Raw genomic sequence first — 25004 nt, 5'->3', positions numbered from 1 at the left:
CACAAAACAAAAGAATGGGTCGAATTACTACCTCATAATGGAGATCCCTGCTTGAATGTCTCAGAATGACATCCTCCTTTGGTCCTTCTAGCTGAATCCCTTCTCTTCCTTTGCAAAATCAAACCAAAATATTTGATTTCATCATAAGAACTCTCCTTGGCTCAAATGGTGGTTTAGGGTTCCTCACAAGAGATATGAGGTGCATCCAAGGTCATAAGTTACTTTAAATAGGCTCCAATCCCCATAACTTAGGGTTTTATCTGCCCAACACCTACCCGGTGAGTCCATACTTAGACTCATCGAGTCCTCTCATTAAATACTCGCAATTAACTCGACGTGACTTAGCGAGTCAGACTCTCGACTCGTCGAGTCCCTCCTAAATCCTCAAAATTTGAAACACAAACTAACATACTCTAAATCCCGGATGTTACACGGGCTAAGCCCGCTGATACGAGGACTGGGGGCCAAAAGGGTCGCACTTGTAGTAAGTGCAGCAAGAGTCACAAGGGATCGTGCCGAGCGGGTATTTTCTACAAACGTAGCAAAGAGGGGCATATGTCAAAGGATTGCCCCAAAGGGCATGCAGTCTGCTTTCACTACAACCAGACCGGCCACCAGAAGGATGGGTGCCCCCAGCTTCTTCAGGGATCAATAAAGGATCTGCACCTGCTGCTATACGACCTACCGAGAGTCGGCCAACGAAGATCGAGACACCGAGGGTTCATGGGAGAGCCTTCCAGTTAACAATGGAGGAGGTCCGTGCAGCACCAGACGTTGAGGCCAGTACGTATTCTTTATTTATATTCTTTTGAGATATGTTGTGCTTATATTATGTTGTGTGAATGTACTTTTCTTATGAGTTATGTACCTACTTTGAAACGACCCAAAAACACGACCCAAAAATTTTCGTTTTTCCATATAATCAAAACCATAATATAAGTATCATAACATAAAACATACGCGATGTATCCCCAAAACATAATAAAATATTGTGCGGAAAACTGTATCATACAACATCAATCCAAAACCATCAAAAGACATCCCCAGGATAAAAGCTATGTTGTGGTGTGTGCGATGCTATCACCCCGAGCTCTTCCCTTTGCTTGCGGAAGTACCTGAAACCAAACTGAAACTGTAAGCACGAAGCTTAGTGAGCTCCCCCAAACTACCACATACCATACAATAACATATAAACACATATTGGGCCTTGCCCACTGCATCGGGCCGAAGCCCGGAAACTGCATCGGACCGAGGTCCGGAACTGATTGGGACCTTGTCCCCTGCATCGGACCGAAGTCCGGAACTAACTGCATCGGACCGAAGTCCGGAACTGACTGGGACCTTGTCCCCTGCATCGGACCGAAGTCCGGAACTAACTGCATCGGACCGAAGTTCGGAACTGACTGGGACCTTGTCCCCTGCATCGGACCGAAGTCCGGAACTAACTGCATCGGACCGAAGTCCGGAACTAACTGACTGAACATGGCATAGCATAACACATCAACTAGCATAACACATATACGACATGCTACATCGGGCCGTGGCCCGGAACACATAATACTTAACACATGAAACATAGCACGCAAATCCTGTTCGAGCCACAAAGGCATCGAACATACTAACTACTGCATCGGACCTAAATCCGGAAACTACTGCTAACTGAACGGGCCGGCATTGTGGCCTTAGACCCGTTCCTACTGGAAGGAAACTCACCTCGTAAGCTGGCTGCTGAGTGTGTGGCTCGGAAAGCTAACGGCGGCTGCTCCTGAATCTCCTCGGCTACAAGTCCATAAACACACTCAATCAAATACTAAACACTGCGCTTGGGGTAAAATGACTCTTTTACCCTCGGTCAAAGTCAACTCTCCTTTGGGCTGACTCGCCGAGTTGGGCCACCCAACTCGCCGAGTCCTACTCTCACTTTTCACTTTTACTCACTGCTACTCGTCGAGTCTGGCATCGACTCGACGAGTACCCTCTTGATCCAAGAACTCAGACAATCTTCATCCGACTCGCCGAGTCGTATGAACAGACTCGACGAGTTATTCTTGATCCCAAGAAGATTGCCTTGGACTCGCCGAGTTGATGAACAACTCGCCGAGTCCCTCCATCACTGAGTTCACCCTCAACTCGCTGAGTCCACTCTCTAACTCACCTCGTCCACTCGACACTGATAAAACTGAAGAACTCGGGACTCGCGACCCAACTCGTCGAGTCGTTCTTCCGACTCGTCGAGTTGCCGCCATGCAACTGATTTTTACTAGATTTTGTTTGAATCCAATGCATACAATTGATAGATCTGAGTCCAATAAGCTGATTTACCACGTAAAGTTTCCAACTTTACGTGTACAACCTCATGAATAAGGGAAATAAGGCTAAAAGATGCACAAAATGGGTAGATCTATGGTTATCATGCAATATAACTCCAAAAAGACAGTAGATCTGGGCTCTACAACACCCCAACATTCAGATCCATAGCTATTTCGACTTAATAAGACGTTCATGCAAGTGTAAGGCTTGGAACAAGCATCAACTAGCTCTTAGGAGAGCTCTAATGGAAGTTTAAAGCATATAACAAGATGGAACTCCGAAAATACCTCAATTAACTCTGATTTGGCCTTGGATCTTTGCACTATAACACTTCTCCTTGCTTCTTCCTTCTTCTCCTTCTTCACACCTTCACAAAATGGCACCAAAACACATATAAGCTCTTCAAGGGAGGATTAGGGTTCTAACACTGCGTTCTCAGGGTGAGGGAGGCGAGGATGGGGGCTATAAGGTGGTATAAATAGTGGGCAACCCGGGGATTTTAGGGTTTCACCCAGACAGATGGACTCGCCGAGTCAGGGATATGGACTCGCCGAGTCCCCGGCTCACGCATGCCCTCAGGCGCGGCCCTACTCGGCGAGTCGGGCTAGAACTCGCCGAGTCCCTCTTGAAAAACTCACTATAATTACCAATAAATCAACATACCGGGAACGGGTCGTTACAATTCTCCCCCACTTGTCTCAGACTTCGTCCTCGAAGTCTGCTACGGCTGGATCTGCAAATAACTCCGGGTAGTGCGCTCTCATTTCCTCTTCACCCTCCCACGTCCACTCAGACCCCTTCCGGTGCTGCCACTGCACCTTTACTAGTTGAATTACCTTGTTCTTCAAGGTCTTGGTCTTCCGTTCCAGAATCGCGACCGGTCTCTCTATATAATTCAGGCCGCTATCAACCTGGATATCCTCTAAGGGAACGACTGCCGTCTCATCCACCAAACACTTCCTTAACTGCGACACGTGGAAGGTGTTGTGTATCTGACTAAGCTCCTCAGGGAGATATAACCGATAAGCAACCCGACCCACCCGGGCCAAAACCCTGAAAGGACCAATAAATCTGGGGCCCAATTTGCCCCTCTTCCGGAACCTAATGACACCTTTCCAAGGTGAGACTTTCAGAAGAACCATGTCGCCCACCTGGAACTCCAAGTCCGAACGCCTCCTGTCGGCGTAGCTCTTCTGCCGACTCTGCGCAGTTTGCAGCCTACTACGGACCTGCTGGTTGCACTTGTAGCAGCCTGACGATCCCATCCTGCACGCCCCCTCGTGCGGCCTGCCGCACCTCCTGCAGCGGCTCGATCCCGACTGGCCTTTTGGCCTCCCATCTGATCCCTTGGGCTTCTTCCCAAAAGCCCCTGATGCCTGACCATCCTCAAGTTTCCGTTTCCGGATGTGCTCCAAATCTATCTCCCTCTCCCTAGCCCTGGCAATCATGGAGTCCAGGGTAGGGCAAGCCGAAAAGCTGACATGCTCCCGAATATCAGCTCGTAGCATATCATGGTAACGAGTCCTCCTCATATCCTCGTCGCCTGCATACTGGGGCACCAATAAAGCCCTCTCCCGAAACTTGGCGGTGATCTCCGCCACGGTCTCTGTCGTCTGCCTCATGTCTAGAAACTCCCTGGCCAGCTGCTGAAGCTCGACCGCTGGCGCAAACTCTGCCCTGAACCTAGCCACAAAGTCCGACCAGGTCATTGCCTCGATAGCCGAGGCTCCCAACGAGTCACCCACTGACTCCCACCAATCTCGGGCCCGGTCCCGCAAACACCCTGCTGCGTATCTCACCTTCGACCCCTCGGGGCAGAAGCTGGTCAACTGGGCGGACTCAATATCCGCAATCCACCGCCTAGCGACAATGGGGTCCTTCACCCCATGGAAATCCGGCGCACCACTGCCCCTGAAGTCCTTGAAGGACAGTGTGCGAGATCCTGACTGGCTAGAGGCCAAGTCGCTCCTGAATGCCCGTAGGCGATCCTCCATCAACTCCACGATCCCTTCCTTGATCGACCCAAAGATGATGGGGGTCGACTCAAGGATGCCCCTAGTGATCTCCGACGTGATGAACTCACGTAGCCTCTCCTCAATCGGCTCGGTGCCAGATCCCGAACCTGACCCCTCTCCTGACCCGCCATCTGTCGGTCTCGGTCGAAGTACCACCATTCTGCAAAACATCATAATAATCATTAGTGGTACTGCTACTTTCTGAGGGATCTCAACTACTTACAGGTTCCTTGGTCTCGTCTTGGCCTTCCTCGGCTCGGGTACGGATCCTCTGCTTTCAATAGTACGGGCCCATACTACCTTCCACATCTATCCGTACCTTCTCCGAGGAATTCCTCGACTCCACCAACTCCCCTCTACTACTGCTACTCTCTGTTATTCTCATCCTAGGCTTGCCCTAGGGAGAACTCAAGTTCAACACAACTGGTCCTCAGCTGCTGTAGGTCTCCTCATAATGCCAGTTAGCCACCACCTAAACACCATCACATGTGATGAGGATTAGATAATCCTTCAAGTAAAAGGCCCGTCCCTACAACGGTTGGACTCAAACAAGAGCTGCGCAATAGGGCCAGTTCCAACACTTTGGGATTATTCAACCCTGATTACATGTGGTGTGACGTGTTTACCTAGTGGCTCACTCCCATTACTCAGAATCCCACCGAGCACGAAGCAAGCAGCATTCGGATAAGGAAAAACAGACTCAAGCCAAAACTGTTCTTAGAACAAGAAACGACACTTAACATAGGATGCTAAGCTCATACTATCAGGCATAACCTAAACAGGCTATCCTACTGCTGTCTACTCAATTCTAGCATGCAATATTCAATAAGCTGTAACAAATAAACAGGCACATAAGGCATCACTCCTAGATCCTTAGCCTATTCTAGCATGCAATATTCATAAAGCTGATAAACATAACATAAACTTGTATGGGTACTATGGGGAATACTTACTTGAGCTCGGCCGGTCGCGCACGTCACACACTTTACTCTTTCTTGTGACTCTTTTCCGGGTTTTAAAGAACAATTTCTTTTGGAAAAATCTTTCAATCCCTCGATTTGAGTCCAAACACTCCCGAAGGCGTGTCCGAATCCCTCAAACCAGGGCTCTGATACCAACTTGTAACGACCCAATTTTTTTTTTTTTTTTTTTTTAACGTCCGAAAATTTCATTTTTAAGATATTACTTTAGAAAACATTAATAAATAAAAACATTGTTTATTCACACCATAACACATTGCAACCATGTCCTAAAAGCCAAACCGTACATCCCATCAAAATATCAGAGTACAATCCCAGTAAATCTCATAAATGCGGAAACCAAAGAGTGTGTGTATGACAAGCCGCTACCGCGCCGGCTCCTTCCCCTTCGATGCAGAGGTACCTGAAAACAAAACTGTAAACGTAAGCACAAAGCTTAGTGAGTTCCCCCAACGTACCGCATACCATACAAACACATAACATACGTACTGCCAGGCTATTCTGGGGTGCCTGACTACCCGGTACGGCCATTCTGGGGTGCCGACCTACCCATACGGCCATTCTGGGGTGCCGTCTTACCCGTGTCAAGCCATTCTGGGGTGCTGACTACCCATGTCAAGCCATTCTGGGGTGCTGACTACCCATCGGTCCTAACAACGGATCCTCGGGGACTATTTCACCCCTACTACTACGATCACATATAACATAACAAGCCAGCATGCATACATATCATCACATACTGTCAGACGTATCTGGGGTGTCTGACTACCCTTCGGTCCTAACAACCAAACTCTACTACTATCACATACAACATATCATGCTAGCATATAACATGTCAGGTAATAGCGAACTTAGATGATATCACAAAGACAATCATCTATCATACATCTCCTACTGGTGGGTCGGCATTGTGGCCTTAGACCCACCGCTACTGGAAGGTAACTCACCTCAAAGTAGCTGCTGAACTGATCGGGAACTAACTGACTGCTGCTGCTCCGGGAGTCCTCCGGCTGCAATTTCCACGACATACTCAATCAAACACTGCTAACTGTCCTTTAGGTAAAATGACTATTTTACCCCTGGTTTAGCTCTAAGCCAAAGCTGGAGTCAACTTTCAGTTGACCCGACTCGCCGAGTGGATCACCACTCGCCGAGTCCCTAGCAAACCAATGTCCTGGGTCCCTGGTTCTACTCGTCGAGTCGGGCTATGACTCGACGAGTTCACCTTCTAACTGTCATTCAACACCTTCATCCTACTCGCCGAGTTGTATGAACAACTCGTCGAGTTCATCTTCATCCGATGAACACTTTATGCTAAGACTCGCCGAGTTGTATGAACAACTCGCCGAGTCTGTTCTTGAGCTATGAAGATTGCCTTGGACTCGCCGAGTCAGGGCATTGACTCGCCGAGTCCTAACATGGGTGAGTTCAGCTCCCAACTCACCGAGTCACCCCCTGTGACTCATGGCTCAACTCGACACATGAAGAAGGGACCAAATCGGTGACTCGCGACCAGACTCGCCGAGTCACCTATGCGACTCGCCGAGTCATCGCCATGCACTCCTTAAATATACCGATTTGCTCGGTTCCAGTCCATGCCATTCATAGATCTGGACTTCTAGGACACGAATCACACGTAAAGTTTCCAACTTTACGTGTGGATATTCACCAATATGGATTATAGGGCTCAAAATGTCTCAAAAGGGTAGATCTAGGGCTAACAAGCCTCATGGGGCCAAAAAGCTAACAGATCTGAGCTCCTGGAGCTCAATCTTGCATAGATCCAAAGGCCAAACGCCTTATTACGGCATATAATGCACATACAAACTTGGGGAATTGACCAAGAAGGACCCAAATGAAGTTTTAAGCATAGAATCAAGGGGAAAACGGGTTATACCTCAAAGGAAATGTTGAAATGACACAAAGATGTCTGATCTCCTTCTCCTCTTCTTGATCTACTCCTCTTACTCCTCAAAACCTTCAAGAACACACCAAGAACACCTCAAACTCTCAAGGAAACAAGGGAAAACGATGTAGGGGGAGTTCTGGGGGTGAATGGGGACGAGTTGGGGCGGAATGAGAGTTTAAATAGGGTGCAAACCCTTGAAACTTAGGGTTTCATCCAGCAGCGGTGACTCGCCGAGTCCAGAATGTGGACTCGCCGAGTCGCCTACTTAAAACGTGTCCTGAGTCTCGTCCCTACTCGGCGAGTCGGACCCTATGACTCGCCGAGTCCAAGGCTAAATTAGGGCAATGCTCAAATAAAATTCACATACCGGAAACCAGGTGCTACATATCGGCTAACTTTTCCGCCGATATACTCTCCTGAATCGGAATAAAATGGGCACTCTTCGTCAACCGATCCACTACTACCCATATCGAGTCCACCCCGCGTGCGGTCCTGGGTTGTTTGGTGACAAAATCCATGGTGATATCCTCCCATTTCCATACGGGAATGTCTAACGGCTGCATCTTGCCGTGAGGTCTCTGGTGCTCCGCCTTGACCTTCCGGCAGGTCAAACATCTCTCCACATACCAAGCGACATCTCGCTTCATGCAGGGCCACCAATAATCAGGTTGAAGATCTCGATACATCTTCGTCGCTCCTGGGTGGATAGAAAATCGAGACTTATGAGCCTCGTCCATCAATACTTGCCGTACCCCACCCCAGTACGGTACCCACACCCTACCATGAAGCGTCAACAAACCCCGACTGTCGTAATCAAATGAAGCTACTCGGCCCACTATCCTCTCACACTTTTGCCTCTCCTCCTTGAGACCCTCCATTTGAGCCTCCTTGATCCGCTCCAACAAGGGAGTGATCACTGTCATCCTCATACACAGATCTCTGATAGGGGCCGTCGACACCTTGCGGCTCAGGGCATCGGCCATCACATTGGCCTTCCCTGGATGATAAAGGATCTCACAGTCATAGTCCTTCAGCACGTCTAACCATCTCCTCTGTCTGATGTTCAAACTCGGCTGATCCATAAGATATCGCAAACTCTTGTGATCCGTGTATATAGTACAGCGGACCCCATAAAGGTAATGTCTCCAAATCTTGAGGGCAAACACAACTGCCCCCAGCTCCAAATCGTGGGTAGGATAATTAGCCTCGTGAGGCTTCAACTGTCTCGAGGCATAAGCTACCACTTGGCCTCGCTGCATCAATACTGCTCCCATACCTGTGATCGATGCATCACAATAGACTACGAAATCCTCTACTCCTTCTGGCAAGGTAAGGATCGGAGCCTCGCACAATCTCTGCCTGAGAGTCTCGAACGCCGCCTGCTGCTCAGGACCCCAACGAAAAACCACCGACTTCTTGGTTAGTCGGGTGAGCGGTACTGCTATCTTGGAGAAGTCCTGAATAAATCTCCGATAATACCCTGCCAACCCCAGGAAGCTCCGAATCTCAGATGGAGACCTCGGGACCTCCCACTGCATCACGGCCTCAATCTTGGCCGGATCTACCAAAATACCCTTCTGGTTGACGAGGTGACCAAGAAACTGCACCTCGCGCAACCAGAACTCACACTTGGAGAACTTTGCAAAAAGTCTCTCCCTCCTCAAAGTCTCCAACACCTCCCGCAGGTGCTCCTCGTGCTGCCCCTGTGTCTTGGAATACACCAAGATGTCATCTATAAACACAATCACCGACCGATCCAGCATCGGTCTGCACACGTGGTTCATGAGATCCATGAACGCGGCTGGGGCATTGGTGAGCCCAAATGGCATCACCACGAACTCATAATGACCATACCGGGTCCTGAAAGCAGTCTTCTGTACATCCTCATCTCTAACCCTCATCTGATGATAACCGGAGCATAGATCGATCTTGGAGAACCAAGACGCTCCCTGAAGCTGATCAAACAAGTCATCAATCCTCGGAAGTGGGTAACGGTTCTTCACCGTTACTTTGTTCAACTCCCGATAATCAATGCACATACGATGCGACCCATCCTTCTTCCTCACAAATAAGATCGGCGCTCCCCAAGGCGAACTGCTTGGCCGAATGAAACCCTTGTCTAACAGCTCCTGAAGCTGTGTAGACAACTCCTGCATCTCAGGGGGAGCAAGTCGATACGGCGCTTTGGCTATCGGAGCCGCACCAGGAACTAGGTCGATCCTGAACTCAACCTGCCTCTCTGGAGGTATCCTCGGCAAATCCTCGGGAAACACATCCGGGTAGTCACGAACAATAGGAACATCATCAATCGTCATCTTGCCCTTCTCCCGGGCATCCAAGACGTAAGCTACAAAACCGGCGCAACCCTGCTGAACATAGCTCCTCGCCCTTGCGGCGGGAAAAAAGATCTGTCCTCGCTGGGGCCTCTCGCCCTGAATCACTATCTCTCCCCCACTGGGAGTGCGAACCCTCACTAGCTGAAGCTCACAATCAATCACCGCCCCATTGGGGCTCAGCCAATCCATGCCCACAATAACTTTATTCCCACGCAGGGGAATAGGAACCAGGTCCACTGAAAACTGCTCATCAAATATCTGAAGGGAACACCCTCTATGTACTCTGCCGACCCTCACGGTCCTATCATCTGCTATCTCAACCTCTAATGGATAATCCAGCTCCCCTGGAGCTCTGCTAAATCTCTTGCTAAGCGCAAGCGATACAAATGATCGGGTAGCCCCCGAATCGAACAATACCAAAGCAGGGATGCCGTTCACCGAGAACGACCCTAAATAAAACATATCATCAAGTAATATTCAAACGATATTATAACAATTAAGAGATGGAGGAAAGATACATACCCGTCACCACATCAGGAGTCGCTCGCGCCTCCTCTGCTGTCATCTGAAATGCCCTGCTCTTCGCCACTGGCGCATCAGATCGGCCCTGCCGGCCATCCGTAATCCTCAAGGTGGCAGGGGCAGGTGCAACCACCTTCCCTGCTGCAGCTAAACTGGGACACTGGGACCTCTTATGTCCCCTCTGATTGCACTGAAAGCAAATCAGATCTGATGCTGTAACCGTAGTAGCAGGGGCCGTACAATCCCTACTCAAATGCCCAGTCCGACCGCACTTGTAGCAGCCTGAACTCCCTGCCTTGCACGCCCCCTCGTGCAATCTCCCACACTTGCCACACCGACCGTGGCTCTGCTGACCTCTAGACCTGTGATCTGAAACCTTGGGCTTTTTGCCCACACTGCCTGAACCCGAAAACGCCTCCAGTTTCCTCTTCTTCTCCATCTCGAGATCAATCTCCTTCTCTCTAGCTCTGGCAATCATGTCGTCCAGCGTTTTACAACTGGACCGGCTCACAAACATGCGAATGTCACTCCGCAGCATCTCATGATAACGGGCCTTCTTCATCTCCTCATCGGCTGCATACTGAGGAACAAGAAGGGCCCTCTCCCTGAACTTGGCGGTGATCTCTGCCACTGTCTCTGTAGTCTGGGTAAGGTCCTGAAACTCCCTAGCTAACTGCTGCACCTCAATGACTGGTGCAAACTCCGCCCTGAACCTGGTAGAGAAATCAGCCCAGGTCATGGCATCCAATGCCGCATCATCCCCGATGGAATGTCCGACCTCCTCCCACCAATCCCGTGCCCTGTCCTTCAGAATACAGGACGCTAATCTGACCTTGTCCCCCTCGGGACACCTGCTAGTGCGGAAAGCGTTGGCCACATCCGCCAACCATCTGGTACTCGCTATGGGGTCCCGCGCCCCATGATAGTCTGGAGCCCCGCATGCCCTGAACTCCCTGAATGTAAGTGTGCGCGACCCCATCACGGCCGCCATCTCAGCACGGAAAGTACTCAATCTCTCATCCATCAGCTCTAAAATACCCTCCTTGATCGAACCGAAGATCACAGGAGTCTGCTCTAGTATGATGCGGGTAACCTCAGAAGAAAGGAACTCCCTAGTCTGCTCATCCATCTACCCGGCCTCCGGGCCTGATCCCGATCCTGATCCCCCTCTGGCATCTGAACTACCGGCTGCTGGCCTCGGACGCAAAACTACCATTCTGAAACATATCATAACAACATCAGAACACTGAAATATCTCAAGGGACCATGATACTACTACTAGCTTCCTGGTCTTGTCTTGGCCTTCCTTAATTCGAGTACGGATCCTCTGCTTTCAGTAGTATGGGCCCCTACTACCTTCCACATCTATCCGTACTTTCCTCAAGAACTGCCTTGACTCCACCAAGTCACTTCTACTACTGCCATTCTCTGCTACTCTCATCCTAGGCTTGCCCTAGGGAAACTTCAAGCTCAACGCGACTGGTCCTCAGCTGCTGTAGGTCTCCTCATAATGCCAGTTAGCCACCACCTAAACACCATCACATGTGATGAGGATCAGATAATCCTTCAAGTAAAAGATCCGTCCCTACAACGGTTGGACTCAAACAAGAGCTGCGCAATAGGGCCAGTTCCAGCACTCTGGGATTATTCAAACCTGATCACATGTGGTGTGACGTGTTCACCTAATGGCTAACTCCCACTACTCAGAACCCCACTAAGCACGAAGCAAGCAACATTCGGACAAGGGAAATAGACTCAGGCAAAACTATTCTTATAACAAGAAACTGCACTAGCATAGGATGCTAAGCTCATACTATCAGGCATAACCTAAACAGGCTATCCTACTGCTGTCTACTCAATTCTAGCATGCAATACTCATAAAGCTGTAACACATAAGCAGGCACATAAGGCATTCTCCTAGATCCTTAGCCCTATACTAGCATGCTGTTCTACTGAAACTGAAACTGAACAAATAACTTGTATGGGTAATTTGGGAGTACTTACTTGAGCTCGGCTGACTGCATGCACACACCTCTATCTTGTTAAAAACAATTCTTTCTTTCCAAGTGCTTTCAAAATTCTTTTTGTAAAACATTTTTATTTTACTAAAATCTTTTATTTCCCTTAGTTTGAGTTCAGATACACCCGGAATTGTATCCGAATCCCTCAAACCAGGGCTCTGATACCAACTTGAAACGACCCAAAAATTTTCGTTTTTCCATATAATCAAAACCATAATATAAGTATCATGACATAAAACATACGCGATGTATCCCCAAAACATAATAAAATATTGTGCGGAAAACTGTATCATACAACATCAATCCAAAACCATCAAAAGACATCCCCAGGATAAAAGCTATGCTGTGGTGTGTGCGATGCTGTCACCCCGAGCTCTTCCCTTTGCTTGCAGAAGTACCTGAAACCAAACTGAAACTGTAAGCACGAAGCTTAGTGAGCTCCCCCAAACTACCACATACCATACAATAACATATAAACACATATTGGGCCTTGCCCACTGCATCGGTCCGAAGCCCGGAAACTGCATCGGACCGAGGTCCGGAACTGATTGGGACCTTGTCCCCTGCATCGGACCGAAGTCCGGAACTAACTGCATCGGACCGAAGTCCGGAACTGACTGGGACCTTGTCCCCTGCATCGGACCGAAGTCCGGAACTAACTGCATCGGACCGAAGTTCGGAACTGACTGGGACCTTGTCCCCTGCATCGGACCGAAGTTCGGAACTGACTGGGACCTTGTCCCCTGCATCGAACTGAAGTCCGGAACTAACTGCATCGGACCGAAGTCCGGAACTGACTGACTGAACATGGCATAGCATAACACATCAACTAGCATAACACATATACGACATGCTACATCGGGCCGTGGCCCGGAACACATAATACTTAACACATGAAACATAGCACGCAAATCCTGTTCGAGCCACGAAGGCATCGAACATACTAACTACTGCATCGGACCTAAATCCGGAAACTACTGCTAACTGAACGGGCCGGCATTGTGGCCTTAGACCCGTTCCTACTGGAAGGAAACTCACCTCGTAAGCTGGCTGCTGAGTGTGTGGCTCGGAAAGCTAACGGCGGCTGCTCCTGAATCTCCTCGACTACAAGTCCATAAACACACTCAATCAAATACTAAACACTGCGCTTGGGGTAAAATGACTCTTTTACCCTCGGTCAAAGTCAACTCTCCTTTGGGCTGACTCGCCGAGTTGGGCCACCCAACTCGCCGAGTCCTACTCTCACTTTTCACTTTTACTCACTTCTACTCGTCGAGTCTGGCATCGACTCGACGAGTACCCTCTTGATCCAAGAACTCAGACAATCTTCATCCGACTCGCCGAGTCGTATGAACAGACTCGACGAGTTGTTCTTGATCCCAAGAAGATTGCCTTGGACTCGCCGAATTGATGAACAACTCGCCGAGTCCCTCCATCACTGAGTTCACCCTCAACTCGCTGAGTCCACTCTCTAACTCACCTCGTCCACTCGACACTGATAAAACTGAAGAACTCGGGACTCGCGACCCAACTCGTCGAGTCGTTCTTCCGACTCGCCGAGTTGCCGCCATGCAACTGATTTTTACTCGATTTTGTTTGAATCCAATGCATACAATTGATAGATCTGAGTCCAATAAGCTGATTTACCACGTAAAGTTTCCAACTTTACGTGTACAACCTCATGAATAAGGGAAATAAGGCTAAAAGATGCACAAAATGGGTAGATCTATGGTTATCATGCAATATAACTCCAAAAAGACAGTAGATCTTGGCTCTACAACACCCCAACATTCAGATCCATAGCTATTTCGACTTAATAAGACGTTCATGCAAGTGTAAGGCTTGGAACAAGCATCAACTAGCTCTTAGGAGAGCTCTAATGGAAGTTTAAAGCATATAACAAGATGGAACTCCGAAAATACCTCAATTAACTCTGATTTGGCCTTGGATCTTTGCACTACAACACTTCTCCTTGCTTCTTCCTTCTTCTCCTTCTTCACACCTTCACAAAATGGCACCAAAACACATATAAGCTCTTCAAGGGAGGATTAGGGTTCTAACACTGCGTTCTCAGGGTGAGGGAGGCGAGGATGGGGGCTATAAGGTGGTATAAATAGTGGGCAACCCGGGGATTTTAGGGTTTCACCCAGACAGATGGACTCGCCGAGTCAAGGATATGGACTCGCCGAGTCCCCGGCTCACGCGTGCCCTCAGGCGCGACCCTACTCGGCGAGTCGGGCTAGAACTCGCCGAGTCCCTCTTGAAAAACTCACTATAATTACCAATAAATCAACATACCGGGAACGGGTCGTTACATACTTTGTTATTATTTGACTCGGGTGCCAATTGATCCTTCGTATCCTTAGCTTTTAGTCATCACATCAGTATTCAACGTGAGGCGTTGATTCGAGTTTTGGGCTGCATACTGCTAAGTCAAAACTTTGAAAAATCATAACTTCTTCATACGAAGTCAGATTTGGACATTCTTTTTATAGACGCTCTCGGTTTAATGTATTCTACGATTTTCGGTTAGTTAACTAAGGATAAAAAGCACTTTAACGAAAATTGACTTTTTACGTCACATAACGCTGTGTCGATTCTATCGCGAAACTTCGACATGTCATAACTTCTTTGTTATAACTCAGATTTCGGTATTCTTTATATCACAAGAATCCTTATTTCAACCACTACAACTTTCTACATAAATATCGTCTTTATCAAATATTTATTTTCGACACTCATTTTTATTCTTAATTCATTAAATTATAATAAATAAGCAAATAAACACATAATTCACATAATATCCACATAATTCCTCTTTATTACTTCAAAATGAGTTATAAAGGTTAACCTAGACTATTACATTATATTTAGTGCTTAGCCTAGAAACACGAGTGTTACATTAGACTCCCTCAACAAGAAGTCCACGTTGTGTCTCTTGTGAAGATGTTTTCCAATGGTACTAGCACTAACATCTTCGGCAAGAGGGGAGTCTACCAAAGCTAGTCATCGCTTGGTAATTGCATGACCGCCACCAACTGTCACCTCATTGGTTGTTGATCTTCAGAATTCGAAGGCAGGGGATCGTCGCGAGAAACACCCTCAACGAGGGCATCCACTAAAGTCTAATCAACTTGAGGACCAGGACCCTCGTCCCTAACAACAGGGGATGCACCCAGTGATAGGGATCGATCAGCACTAATGGGCAGCGGAAGGGTCTCCACCAGAGCGTAACGCGTGCATTTCCCACTAGATATTAATAAATATGATGAAGTGGTTAGGGCCAATAATTATAATCTTTTAAGGTTAATAAAAGAGGGTTATTTGATTATTATGTGGTATTTGTATGTATGTATGTATGTATGTATGTATGTATGTATCTATACATACATTGTGTGTTTATAGCTACATAATAAAATAGGGATACAATTCACATCTAAATAGATTAAATATTATGAAGAATAGCCTATGAGTGAGATAAAATAGTCGTAATAAGGATTTTGGAGGTATAAGGAGCGCTCAAAACAGATTGATAATGGATGAGTTGTGACGCGTTGAAGTTTCATGTTCAAACCGGCACATGCTACAATATCGTAAATAGCAAATCGGAGTTAGGATGATTATTATCCTTAATAATCTAAATAAAATTCGTAGATATCATAAAAGCTAATTCATGCGTATAGGTACCGTCTAAATCTGACTTGAATAGAGGAAGTTATGTTTTTTCTAAAATTCAGCGCAACAGTATGCGCACTGATATCGAATTTTAGATTGGTAGACTGTTAGCCAAAACAATCTAAATGAGAGTTGAAGATCTCGTTGTTAGTATTCCTTCGATTCAAAGACATTCGAGATTGGGTGTCAGATGAGATAATTATGAATTTTTAACAGACTTTTAGTCTAAGACTATTAAAAATATATCTTTATAAATGAAGTCAAAATTTGTTGAATGAGTCTAAAAGAAAGTTGTAGATTGGGTCAAGAGCTTTCTGTGGATATAAAGAACGTTGAAAATGGAGCTCGTATAAAGAAGTTACGTAATTTTTAAAATCTAAAAATCGGCACGCGACGCACATAACTTACACCCGAAGCTAGCCACGTCACCCCTATAGAAAGTTGCCACATGTCAGCAAGCCTGGTGAGCAACATCTGCCTTGTGCGCATCATTCATGGCCCTTGCACAACATGCCTGGTCGATAACCAACCTATAAATAGCTCATTTATGTTCAACCATTCCTCACACTTCCAGATCTTTCTTTCTCTCTCTCTCTCTTTATATATATATATATATATATATATATATATATATATATATATATATATATATATATTGATTTCACATCCTTTGGTCCAAATCTTTCCTTAGTAGTTAGAATATCCTGGCAAGTTTAGAAGTCCCTAGGAGCCCAACATCTAGTAGCTATCAGTATGTGTGACATCCCCATTTTCACGGCCAGAAAAGACCGATTTTGTTTATGCTTTATAAAAATCAGAGTACTTCATTTTATAAAAATGTTGCGGAATTTGTTCCCAGAAAAAACATGGTAAATACGTTATTAAAACATTTTCGAAGAAACGTATTTATTTCATTTTAAAACGTTTGGGACGTCATCGTTAATACAGAAACATAAGCATAAATAGAACTTACAATTATTTACACTAGTGATCTACATCTCTTTAAATATCTCAGTGTAATGTCGCTTCATATCAACACCTGTGATATAAATAAACTGAGTGGGTCAGGTTGGGAAACCTGGTGAGTACATAGGGTTTTCAACCCACAATAATATAATTATTATGTTTAAACAATCAAACAATCAACCCAATTACCCATCCCCATTATCTTCTTTATTCTTAAGGATCTACCCTAAGAATCAGCTATTTCTCATTCATTCATTCCTAAGGATCATCCTAAGGAAACAACATGAAGTCCATTGTTGCCAATGACACATTGGTCAAGCGCAGCTGCTAATATTGTCACTTAGGCTCAGCTGCCAGAATTAGGACATTTTCTATGAGGCGCTTCTGCCGGTATTGACCTTTAAACACTACTGTCATGGTCATAAGGCTCCCTATTAGGCGCAGCTGCCGATACTATCCTTAGAGCGCAGCTGCTAGGATGTTTACCGTAGATCTAAATCATCTACGGGTTGTGGCGCAGCTGCCAGTGCTCATCTATAGGGTACTAGGTCCACTGCTGCCAATGTATACCTATAGAGCACTAGGTCTGTACTAGTAATGTTCCTCTATTTCAGCTTTTATCCATCATCATTCATCTACCCATGTTTTACCCAACATATTTTGTAGATATAAAATACTTTATACAGTTTACATCATTTAAAACATGTATAAAAATCTTTCACCAGCATAGACAACAAGTATTCAGACAATATGCACACATAACACGTAATTTATATTAAAATACTTCATATCTATGTGTAAGATGAAAGAGACCATGCACTCACAACACGTAAATTATATAATAAATACTTCATATCTATGTGTAAGATGAAAGGGACCATGCACTCACAACACGTAAATTATATAATAAATACTTCATATCTATGTGTAAGATGAAAGGGACCATGCACTCACAACACGTAAATTATATAATAAATACTTCATATCTATGTGTAAGATGAAAGGGACCATGCACTCACCTGAGAAGGTGGTGACTCGGTACTCGGACAACGCTTCGTTTACTTTAAAATAATTTCCTTCGACGAAACCTAGTATTATCACCAATAGATTTTAGTCTATTATTCGCCGAGACTAATTAATAGTCTAGCTATTATTACTATTATATATGCGTTAAAAAAAATAATTATATAACCCATAATAATATCCCAAGTATTTATTATATGTTCTTAATAACGTTAATATAATTAAATAAAAACTATATTAAAAATAGCGTAGGCGTAGCTCACTTACAGCGGGTTTTATAGAAAATCAGACTTTGCTTGGAGCAGCGTTTCCGAGCCGAAAAGCTCTTCTTCTCGGAGTCGTCGAGCACTTCGGGGATTCCGCCTCGTGCTAGGGAGGTTCCCTAGGCTTTTCGGAGGATTTCGGGGCTAGAGAGAGGTTCTAGAGAGAGAGAGAGTAAAGAGAAGAAAGAATGGGAAAGGTGTGAAGAAAATGAGGGTGGGAGAGGTGGTATTTATAGGGTGAAAATGGATGAACTTGGTGCCACATGTCACCATCTAGTGGCAAGACTTGGGGAGAAAGCAATGGCCAAGATTGTGCCACATCACCCATTTTCGCACAACACACTTCCGACTTCTAAAATCCGTAACTTTCACATACGACCTCCGTTTTTGACGTTCTTTATATCCACGCGTAGGTAAAAATAATATCTACAACTTTCATTTTGACTCCGTCAGCTAATTCTCGACCGATCTTAAATTTAACAGTACGAGTCGTTTAGACTATTAAATGACTGCGAAGAATTCGTAACTCCTTCATACCGACTCCGTTTTCATCTGTCTTTTTACCGTTGAGTTCCTATTAATGAGATATTGAACTCTCATTTAGGTCACATAAGACAAAAACCGCTCGAACTAAAATTCGAGTTTCGGGACGTGCACTGCTAAGCCGAATCTTAGAAAAATCATAACTTCCTCATACGAAGTCAGATTTGGGTGTTCTTTTTATCGACGCTCTTAGTTTAACATATTATACGACTTTTGTTTATATTGCTAAGGATAAATCTCGCTCTATCGTAAATTCACTATTTACGCTTCCCGGTGCCGTGCCGGTTTTGCCGTAAAACTTTGACGGGCCATAACTTCTTCGTTATAACTCGGATTTCGGCGTTCTTTATATGTAAGGAAACCTTGTGACATATTCTATAGTTTGGTTAAGATTATTTATTCTAAATAATCTTTTGTCGAAAAGTCATTTTCGACCCCTATTGTCTCTAAATTGACTAGCCCTGATCTGCGGGCGTTACAATTATCTCCCCCTTAGGATGATTACGTCCCGGAATCATCAACGAAACAGGGCTCGTATAATGACTCCATACGTCATCTCTTCATCCTAGGTAATAATTATAACTTCTTTATTCCTTCGAGTCTATCTTTTAGACTTATTGTCTGTAAGTAGTACTTAATTGTGCACCTGCTATCTTCTTCAGGTTAGACTCCAGATTACGACGTATCATCATGTGATGCTCGTTTAGACTTAGGTCTTTTAGAGTTAAATTCTGAAATAAACTATGCCTTCCTTCGCGTTCTAATGTGATATAATCACACTTTAACATGTAGCATTTCTAACTACCAACTTCTTTAGCATTGAGCCGATACTTCTATTGGTCGCTTTGATTTCAGTTGTTTGGTTAAAGTCGGACGCTACATCAAACTTGGTTCTCTAAACCACGTAACCTACTCATCGTAGTCGGACTCAATGTGACATGACCACTAGGGTTGGGATAACAACAATCTTCTTAGTCATTACCGAAACAATGGTAACGGCATACTTGAATAAAACGAAATCAATTACTGGCTTCTTGGTAACCTTGTGACTTTCCCTGATCCAAGTGTGAGTCCTGTGCTTCCGGTAGTATAGGCCTCTACTACCATTCACACCTACTCATACTCGTCCCAAGTATTGTCCCGCAGTTTCCCAAGTCACCATGCAGCAAATCACACAATCATTCAACACATTAGATAACAAAACGAAGGTTTTATTTTATTACTTGAAATGATTACATGGGTGTTCAAGTTCTCCCTAGATTATGCCTCTAATAGGCTACATCATGTGACACTATCTATATAGCTTCTTCATGACTCGATCTCTATATATCCATCCTTACTCCTGATTCCTTGCATCGTCAGCTGCTTCGTCAAGGATCATTTGAAATGCTCTTGCCTTTGGTTTTGGCGGCACATTTGGCTTTGTAGCCTCTTCTCTCTTTGGGCAATCTTGCTTGAAGTGCCCTTCCTCGTTACATTCATAACACACCCTTTTGTTGAATTTACACTCGTTGGCATAGTGCCCATGCTTCCCACACTTGAAACAAGTCACCTCCTCACCGCATTTTCCAAAGTGTTTCTTTTTACACTTCTCGCACCATCTTTCTTCACTCCCTCCTCCTCTAAACTTCCTTGTACTGGACTTGCTTCTCTCATCGGGCTTCGCAGACCCCTCAAACTTTCTCTTTTCGCCAACCTCGGTCTTGTTGGCGGCTCTTCCCTTGATCATCTCCTCAACCGACTTGGCAGCCCAGATAGTTGCCTCCAAAGTAGGTGCCTGACGCACTTGCACCGTGTACTCCCATGGAAGTCCTTTTGCATACTTGTCAACTTTCGTCAGCTCATCTGGAACAAGACGTAATGCGAACTCCATCTTCTCTTTGAAGTTGTTGGTGTATATATCAATAGACATGTTTCCTTTCTTCAAGGTAAGGAATTGGTTTTCTAGCTCGAGCAGATTTTGGGCTGAGCAATACCTACGTTTGAATTGCACCAGAAATTCTACCCATGTCAGTTGCAGGAGCTCATTGGGGCTCAGAGTCTTCCCCAAGGTATTCCACCAACGTACAACACCTCCTCTAAATTGACGCACTGCAAATGTGGTCTGTTGTTTTCCCTTGCAACCGCACGTCATGAAAGCTAATTCCATCTCCGAGATCCAATCCATGACCCCGATCGGATCCTCCTTTCCAGTGAAAGTCGATGGCTTGCAAGTTAGAAAATCCTTGTACTTGCATCCATTCCTCTCGACTTCGTCGTCGTGGTTGTTTTGTCGAACTATTGGTGGGTTGACTTGACCAACAATCCCACTGTAGTTCTCCTCCTCAGTCTGCCCTTCATTCAACTCGGGACGTTCGATCTGAATAGTCGCTTCCTCTCGATTTTGCTGGATCAAACGTCTGGTTTCCTCCATTTGATGATCCAACATTTCCTGGATCATCGCTTGCACTCTGGCCATCGTTATTGGCTCAGCAGCGGCTACCATAACCGGTATTTGCTCAATCACTGGGGGTTGGTTTTGGTTCCCATTTGCATTCACGTTTCCGCTACGGGTTCTTGCCATCTTGATCTATACACCGAATAAGGTGAATCTAGATCTTTACTTAGGATTGTGTAACATCCCCCTCTGGCACGTATCACAATATTGTCCGCTTTGGGCCACTCGGCACGAGGACTTCCCAGGGGGTCACCCATCCTGGTACTACTCCCGCCCAAGCACGCTTAACTACAGAGTTCTTATGGGATCTGTTGCCCTCACGGCTTTAAAACGCGTTGTGATAGGGAAGGTATCCACACCCCTTATAAGGAATGTTTAGTTCTCCTTCCCAGCCGATGTGGGATCAGATCTAACCCACTTTCACCCCCCATTATAGGGTTCGACGTCCCCGTCGAACACATCGACCCGTGCCCTAGCTCTGATACCATTTGTAACATCCCCCTCTGGCACGTATCACAATATTGTCCGCTTTGGGCCACTCGGCACGAGGACTTCCCAGGGGGTCACCCATCCTGGTACTACTCCCGCCCGAGCACGCTTAACTGCAGAGTTCTTATGGGATCTGCTGCCCTCACGGATTTAAAACGCGTTGTGATAGGGAAGGTATCCACACCCCTTATAAGGAATGCTTAGTTCTCCTTCCCAGCCGATGTGGGATCAGATCTAACCCACTTTAATTGTAACGCCCGCAGATCCGGGCTAGTTAATTTAGAGGCAATAGGGGTCAAAAATGACTTTTCGACAAAAGATTATTTAGAATGAATAGTCTTAACCAAGTTTTAGAATATGTCACAAGGTTTCCGTACATATAAAGAACGCCGAAATCCGAGTTATAACGAAGAAGTTATGGCCCGCCGAAGTTTTACGGCAAAACCGACACGGCACCGGAAGACATAAATAGTGAATTTACGATAGAAGACTTTTTAGCCTTAGCAATCTAAACAAAAGTCGTAGAATATGTTAAACTAAGAGTGTCGATAAAAAGAACGCCCAAATCTGACTTCGTATGAGGAAGTTATGATTTTTCTAAGATTCGTCTTAGCAGTGTACAACCCAAAACTCGAATTTTAGTTCGAGCGGTTTTTGGCTTACGTGAAATAAATGAGAGTTGAAGATCTCATTAATAGGAACTCAACGGTAAAAAGACAGACGAAAACGGAGTCCGTATGAAGGAGTTACGAATTCTTCGCGGTCATTTAACAGTCTAAACGCCTCGTACTGTTAAATTTAATATCAGTCGAGAATTAGCCGATGGAGTCAAAATGAAAGTTGTAGATATTATTTTTACCTACGCGTGGATATAAAGAACGTCAAAAACGGAGGTCGTATGTGAAAGTTACGGATTTTAGAAGTCGGAAGTGTGTTGTGCGAAAATGGGTGATGTGGCACAATCTTGGCCATTGCTTTCTCCCCAAGTCTTGCCACTAGATGGTGACATGTGGCACCAAGTTCAGCCATTTTCACCCTATAAATACCACCTCTCCCACCCTCATTTTCTTCACACCTTTCCCATTCTTTCTTCTCTTTACTCTCTCTCTAGAACCTCTCTCTAGCCCCGAAATCCCCCGAAAAGCCTAGGGAACCTCCCTAGCACGAGGCGGAAGCCCCGGAGTGCTCGACGGCTCCGAGAAGAAGAGCTTTTCGGCTCGGAAACGCTGCTCCAAGCAAAGTCTGGTTTTCTATAAAACCCGTTGTAAGTGAGCTACGCCTACGCTATTTTTAATATAGTTTTTATTTAATTATATTAACGTTATTAAGAGCATATAATAAATACTTGGGTTATTATTATGGGTTATATAAGTATTTTTTTTACGCTTATATAATAGTAATAATAGCTAGACTATTAATTAGTCTCGGCGAATAATAGACTAAAATCTATTGGTGATAATACTAGGTTTCGTCGAAGGAAATTATTTTAAAGTAAATGAAGCGCTGTCCGAGTACCGAGTCACCACCTTCTCAGGTGAGTGCATAGTCCCTTTCATGAACATGATTTTAATATAAGTATTGATTGAAGTATTAATTATATGTTTATGTGCGAGTTAATTGATGTTGCTTGAAATTCGTGTTAAAGAACATACCTGATTATATTTGATAATTTAGGATAAAGAGTAGACCTAAATTAAATATGAGGAATATTGGGTAGTATATTCTTACGAGTACAAGTGAGTTAAACTCAGAGAATAGAAGTTAGTATATGTCACTTATCCGGGAGTATGGATTAGACATAGTCATTGTCCCTAGTCCGAGAATATGGATTAGGCATAATCATTCGTCGTTAATCCGAGAGTATGGATTAGCTATTGTCCCTAGTCCGAGAGTATGGATTAGGCATAATCATTCATCTTTAATCCGAGAGTATGGATTAGTCATTCGTCCCTAGTCTGAGAGTATGGATTTGGTAAATTCGTTCATTTCTGATCCGAGAGTATGGAGTAGGTAAAACGACTAATCTTAGGTCCGAGAGTATGGATAGCCTCGTTGCGAGGATCGACGGGGTGGGATAAGAGTTGTTTATATATATGTATGGTGAAATTGTATATTTTGTGAATTTTAGACTATATATATGGTATAACATTGTGGGATTGAAATCCCTATGTGCTCACCAGGTTTCCCAACCTGACCCACTCAGTTTATTTATACCACAGGTGTTGATATGAAGTGACATTACACTGAGAGATTTAAAGAGATGTAGACCACTAGTGTGAATAATTGTAAGTTCTGTTTATGCTTATGTTCCTGTATTAACGATGAGATCCCAAATGTTTTAAAATGAAATAATACGTTTCTTCGAAAATGTTTTAATAACCTATTTACCATGTTTTTCTGGGAACAAATTCCGCAACCTTTTTATAAAATGAAGTACTCTGATTTTTATAAAGCATAAACAAAATCGGTCTTTTCGGGCCGTGATTTTGGGGATGTCACAGTTGGTATCAGAGCATTAGTTTAAGCGAACTAGGAATATGGATTTATTTCTAGACTTAAACTTAGAATGCTAAACGATGACTGTGAGGTGTGAGCACTAGCTTATTTTAGGAATTATGCCTAAAATGCTTTTATGTGCTAAATACTTGTGCCTGATATGCTGTTAGTTGTTCGGATCTATGGTCTGTTGCCGACCGGATCTGGAAACCTTATGTGTTTAGGATTCTAAACGTACGACTACGATATTAGAACTAGCATATAAACGTTTCGGAGTGATAAGGATGATTTAACCGTCAATCCTAAGTAAAAATCTAGATTCACCTTATTCGGTGTATAGATCAAGATGGGAAGAACCCGTAGCGGAAACGTGAATGCAAATGGGAACAGAAACCAACCCCCAGTGATTGAGCAAATACCGGTGATGGAAGCCGCCGCTGAGCCAGTCACAATGGCCGGAGTGCAAGTGATGATCCAAGCGATGTTGGATCGTCAAATGGAGGAAACTAGACGTTTGCTCCAGCAAAATCGTGAGGAAGCCACTATTCAGATCGAACAGCCCGAGTTGAACGAATGGCAGACTGAGGAAGGAAACTACAGTGGGACTGTTGGTCAAGTCAACCCACCAATAGTTCGATAAAACAACCAAGATGACGAGGTCGAGAGGAATGGATGCAAGTACAAGGATTTTCTGACTTGCAAGCCATCGACTTTCACTGGAAAGGAGGATCCGATCGGGGTCATGGATTGGATCTCGGAGATGGAGTTAGCCTTCATGACATGCGGTTGTAGAGGGAAGCTACAGACCACATTTGCAGTGCGTCAGTTTCGAGGAGGCGTTGTACGTTGGTGGAATACCTTGGGGAAGACTCTGAGCTTTAATGAGCCTCTGCAACTGACATGGGCAGAATTTATGGTGCAATTCAAACGAAAGTACTGCTCAGCTCAAAACCTGCTTGAGCTAGAGAACCAGTTTCTAACCCTGAAGAAGGGAAGCATGTCAATCGATGAATACACCA

At 45.1% G+C, this 25004-nt stretch overlaps 2 pseudogenes; both read right to left on the bottom strand.

Annotated features, from left to right (window-relative positions):
- Positions 1-21220: 21220 nt before the first annotated feature.
- On the bottom strand, positions 21221-21338 carry LOC144999365 (5S ribosomal RNA; annotated as a pseudogene).
- A 196-nt stretch (positions 21339-21534) lies between these two features.
- LOC144999366 (5S ribosomal RNA) lies at positions 21535-21652 on the bottom strand (annotated as a pseudogene).
- Between the last annotated feature and the right edge of the window lie 3352 nt (positions 21653-25004).

This window comes from Lactuca saligna, chromosome 5 (assembly GCF_052625555.1).
Source record: "Lactuca saligna cultivar CGN05327 chromosome 5, ASM5262555v1, whole genome shotgun sequence".
NCBI classification, from domain to species: Eukaryota; Viridiplantae; Streptophyta; class Magnoliopsida; order Asterales; family Asteraceae; genus Lactuca; species Lactuca saligna.
This window is presented reverse-complemented; position numbering and strand designations above follow the sequence as displayed.